At 42.3% G+C, this 5,432-nt stretch overlaps 1 non-coding gene across 1 annotated transcript; it reads left to right on the forward strand.

Moving 5' to 3' along the window:
- Positions 1 to 4,427: 4,427 nt before the first annotated feature.
- On the forward strand, positions 4,428 to 4,534 carry LOC117128628. Its single transcript, XR_004452022.1, has one exon. It is a non-coding gene; the product is annotated as a small nucleolar RNA R71 (small nucleolar RNA).
- Positions 4,535 to 5,432: the final 898 nt, after the last annotated feature.

Consider the following 5,432-nt stretch of genomic DNA (forward strand, 5'->3'; position numbering starts at 1 on the left):
ACTAACAAGTCTATTAGCTATCTTAGCATCTTTAACAACAAATGTCTTTGGCAAAGTATACTAAAAGCCTAGGAGAGTTGTCTCGGGCATTTCATCGAACACCTTTCGGGTGAGAAATGCCTAAGATCAACAACTGAGTGGCCAACTCAGAAGATGCATTATGATTACTCTACTAGCAAGGAAATATGAATGATCTACACTAAAACATCCTAGCTCTAACCTAATCACCCTTAATCTCCCTAACCCATGAATTCAAAAGGTGATTACTCATTAATCTCCATGATTCCTCTTAAACCCATATTGGATTTCAGATTAACCATGTAGAGAAATAGATAAGAAATCAACAAGAACACAAGAACATAACAAATCAAAACCCAAGAGATGAACTTCTCAAGAGAGTTCTTGTGTCTTTCTCAATAGATCAAAGATAAAAGATAATCTGCCTCTGGTGGCTACAAAAGATGTTTAAAACATAGGTTTTTCCAAGTGCAAAACGTCCAAAAAAAATTGCAAAAAGGTCCTTAAGAAATCATGATTTTCGGCAGCAAAATAACGCGGAGCGACTTGCAGGTGTCGCTCCGGGAAGTCGCTCCAGGGCCAATTTTTGGTGTCTCCAGGCGAGAGGTCGCGAGCGACTTTGGTGTGTCGCTCCAACGGGTCGCTCTGGATCGGGAGCGACCTTGGTAGGTCGCTCTGAGAGGTCGCTCCGGGCTTCGCTTCTTGTCGTCTTGCCATAGAGACGCGAGCGACCTCGGGGTGTCGCTTTGGGAGGTCGCTCCGAGAGGGGTGTGAGATGCGAGCGACTGCACGGGGTCGCTCTAGCTAGGTCGCTCTGAGAGGTGCTTTGGAGCGACCTCATGACGTCGCTGCGGAACCTCGCTCCCATGCTCTGCTCGTCCAATGATCACCTGTTTCACGTCCTTTAAGCTCCAAATGCATCCAAATGTCTCCAGAAACTCCATGTGGTACTCAAATACCTGATAGAGACATATGTATGCAAAATGCAACCTAAACATGTCTAAATCCTAATCTATATGATGAAAATGTTTATGAATGAATGGATAAAACAATGTAAATATGCAAGATATCAACTCCCCCAAACTTGTTCTTTTACTTGTCCACAAGTGAACTTTCTAGAACTCATAGGGAGAGAGGTTGAAGGAGGGAGCACATAGCCAAAAGAAACACAACTAGCACACTCTCTTATTACACTCTAGCTTCTCTAGGCCTATCTTAACTCTTTTTGTTCTTACACTCATCATCAAGCATCCACACATTCAAATCAACCAACTCTCACATTCATTAAGCACAAAACATCAGGTGAATTCTTGCAAATGGTCAGTTGGTCCAAGTCATTTGGTTGGGTAAGGGAAGGCTTTTATTCAAGTGATTCAAGAGGTTCAAAACATATGATCTTTAAGGTGGTTTACTCTCAAAACAAGTAGCCTTGACATTGCACATAATATATCTAAGAAAGGGACCAACTCATGCATACAATGCTCAATCTCCATTGTTCTACCCTTTTCCCAAACATATCATTACACAATCATTCCCAAATGTCAAACCCAACTCACATCTCTCACCAAAAGATCTTAAGAACTTTAACTCTTTCTTTTTGAAATCTACAAGGGATTTTTCTACAACCTCAAAACATTTCTTAGCTCCTAACAACTTTGCTAGCCCCCTTTTCTTTCTTTTCATCTTTTTTTTTTTTTCTTTTCTCTTTTTTTTTTCGTTTTTTTTTTTTTTTTTTTTTTTTTTTTTTTTTTTTAGGCTGGGGGCCAAGACTTTTCAAAACTTGAGCTAGAGGCTTCTATACTGGTCCCAAGAAAACAATTCACTTAAGCACAAAGAGTATATTCTTTTCCTTTTTTCATTTCTCCCAAATCATAATCACAACACTCACCCCCACCTATAGCTAGACAATAGAGTGTCCAATCTAGCAAGAATGAAAATCAAGCATTGTCGTTCCCGATACTCTCAACATTATGCACATGTAAGACTTTCCGAAAAAGGCCTCACTCATCAAACAATGAAAGCTTAAAAGGAGGAAAAGGTTTTGGGAGTGGTCTACCACTAGAGTTTGTCAAAAAAAAAGATTGGTATAAAAGATGTGACAACTCAAGTGTGTATAGCCATGACTCAGTACACAAGGGACCATGAGCAAGAAGCATTAAGTTCGTTCAGTTCAAATAAGGTCGTAGTTGGCTTCAAAGACTGAGTTTCAGCAATCAACAAGTTTCAGGAAAAGTTTTCAAGGCTCGAAACATACAAGTCTTTTTGAGAGGTGCAAAAACTACTCAGGTGAAACGTAGTGTTCTTTACAAGGCATTTAAAATCATTGCTCCCAATGCAAGTGAATGCAACCTATATGCTCTAGACTCTCCTAAAAAATGCAAATGATGCAAACTAAATGATTGGTTTTTTTTTTTTTTTATGCAAATAGGTATGCAATGCATGACTCAATGAAACACATCAAAGCAAACATGATCAAATACTTGGTACCTCCCCCAAACTTGAGTTACACAGTCTCTGTGTTGTCAAGTAGAGAGAGAGATACCGAAAAGAAGACTAATATGCAAAAATAAAATGGTATATACAAGGGAGTGTGGTGGGTTACCTTCTATGGGAAATGAGTAGAGGGAGATGCTCCCTCCTCGTCGTCCTCAGGTGGTAACTCTTCAAGGTGCTCATCAGCAGGAGTGCCCATCTCTTCAATGTAGAAGGCTTGCCCGAACACAGTTGGTTTCCTCATTTTCCTCTTGATGTCAAAATGGAGGATGTTCTCTTTACCCAAATGGAGATCAATCGTGCCCTCCTTCACATTAACAATAGCTCCTGCTGTAGCTAAGAATGGCCTTCCTAGAATCAATGGATCTTGAGCCTCCTCACCCATCTCAAGCACCACAAAATCTGTAGGTATCTCATACCTTCCAATCTTCACAGGGAGGTCCTCTAAGATGCCCACAGGGTACTTCACTGAACGATCAGCTAACACCAGAGAGAGTCTACATTTCTTGTACTGAGTGAATCCAAGCTTCTTTGCAACAGACAAAGGCATCAAGCTGACACTAGCTCCCAAATCGCAGAGACATTTCTCAAATACCATAGGTCCAAGAGCACAAGGTAGTGTGAAGCTTCCTGGATCCTCTAACTTCTCGGGAACATCCAGCCTCCGGATGATGGCACTGCACTCATGGGTAAGAATCATCATGCCTTCCATCTCCTTCTTCTTTGCAGCTACAGCATCTTTCAAGAACTTGCTGTATTGAGGAGTCAACATGAAAGCATCGATGATGGGCATTGCAACCTGAGCTTCACTCATTTGCTTCTCAAACAGAGCTTTATATTTCTCTAGCAGCTGCTTCTTGAATCTACCAGGGAATGGAAGTTTGGGTTCATATGGAGGAGGAACAAAAGAACTTTCACTTGCTGGAGTAACAACTTCACCATCCTTTACTGTCTTCTTCTCTTCCCCAACCTTTCCTTTACCTTTGGCTTCCACTATCTTCTCCAAGATCTCGTCATTGATCTTCTCATCAACAATCACCACTTCATCATCTATGTTGATGGCAACCCCCTCACCTAGTTTCTCAGCATCCTTGGTGAGGGTTCTAGGAGGTAACTGCTTACCACTCCTAAGGGTGATAGCTTTGGCCTCCTTGGGATTTTGGTCAGACTTTCCAGGTAGAGATCCTTGCTGGCGATTCTGGTGAGTGTTCATGGAAGCAAATTGATTCTCTAAATTCCTGACTGTAGAAGCAAGGTGTGAGAATTTGTTGTTGAGCTCATTGTAGCTCCCATCAATCTTGGTATGAAGGTTCTTCAACTCATAACCAATATGCTTCTCACTTCTAGTCTGAGACTCCAAGATTTGCTTCAGTAAGGTATCAGTGCTGCTCTCTTGAGGAGCAGAGGAACCAGACGAGGGGTTTTGCTGAGGCTGATAGCTGCCTTGCTGGTTGTTTCTTGGCGGATAGCCACTCTGTTGGTTGTTTGGATAGGATTTCTGTTGGTAGTTGTTGTACTGAAAGTTGGGCTCCTTTTTGTACCAGCTACCATTGTTGTTGATGAAACACAACTCCTCTTGACCTTCCAAACCCTCAACCTCATTGACAGCAAGTGGATCTTCCTGCTTGGAGTTACCAACAAACTTCAGCTGCTCTTGGGTTGCTTTTTCAGCAATGAGTAGGTCGATCTTGTCTTCCAAAGCTTTGATCTCTTTCCTCGTCTGCTTATCATCTGTTCTACTGCCTCTGTCGTGGTCTCCACTGTAGACTGCATCACTCTTTACCATGTTGTCAACCAGTTCTTCTGCATCCTCCTCAGTTCTCCCCAAGAAGAACTCATTGCTAGCTGTATCCAGTCTGGCTCTGTACTTAGGAAGAGCACCACGGTAGAATGTGCTCAGCAAGCTCTCCTTAGAAAAGCCATGGTGTGGGCATTGAGCTTGGTAGCCCTTGAATCTCTCCCAGGCTTCACTGAAGCCTTCCAAGTTCTTCTGTTGAAAGCTGGAAATCTCGTTTCTCAGCTTAGCAGTTCTTGAAGTAGAGAAGAACTTCTCCAAGAATGCTTTCTTGCAGTCATCCCAAGTAGTGATGGAGTCACTGGGTAGAGACTTCTCCCACTGACGTGCCTTATCCCCCAAAGAGAAAGGGAATAGCTTGAGCTTTAAGGCATCTTCGGACACACCATTGGTTTTTGACAACCCACAGTAGCTGTCGAACCTGTCCAAGTGATCAAATGGATCCTCTAGAGCCAAGCCATGATACTTGTTGTTCTCAATCACGTTGAGGAGTCCTGACTTGATCTCGAAGTTGTTGGCTGCCACAGCGGGTGCTCGGATTCCCAATCTATGACCATGAATGTTGGGGCGGTCGTAAGTGCCAATGGGTCGAGCTGCTCGCTGTTGGTTTTGAGGTATGTCTCCCATATCAGTACTCAATCTCTGCAAGTGAGCCTGTTGCTCTTCTTCTCTTCTATTTCTAGCACACTCTCTCTCTAAAGCTCTGATGTCTGCAGCTATTGGAACTAGGTTTGATGGACCCCTGCTCCTCAAGTTCATACACCTGTAGATTAAAGGGAGGTGAAGAAAGAGAATCAGTAACAAAAGAAAATAAAAATGACTTAGTCTCAAGCAAGTGACTAAATCTCAATGTTCAAATCTACTCAGAATTTGGCAACGGCGCCAATTTGATGTTAGGAGTTTTCAAGGCTCCTAAGACAAATGTTGTAGTATAGATGATTGTCGAACCAGTTCTGAGGGATATCAAAGCACTGAGAATGCAAGTACTCACTTAATCTAAGTGCAACCAATGATTTAGAAGGGTTTTAAACTATGACTAAAACTAGAAAGCAATAACAGAATGATACTTTCTTGACTAAAGGAAAAGAGAACTCATGGGTATAGGGATTAGACCTTGGGTGATCAA

This window comes from Brassica rapa, chromosome A09, assembly GCF_000309985.2.
Source record: "Brassica rapa cultivar Chiifu-401-42 chromosome A09, CAAS_Brap_v3.01, whole genome shotgun sequence".
NCBI classification, from domain to species: domain Eukaryota; kingdom Viridiplantae; phylum Streptophyta; class Magnoliopsida; order Brassicales; family Brassicaceae; genus Brassica; species Brassica rapa.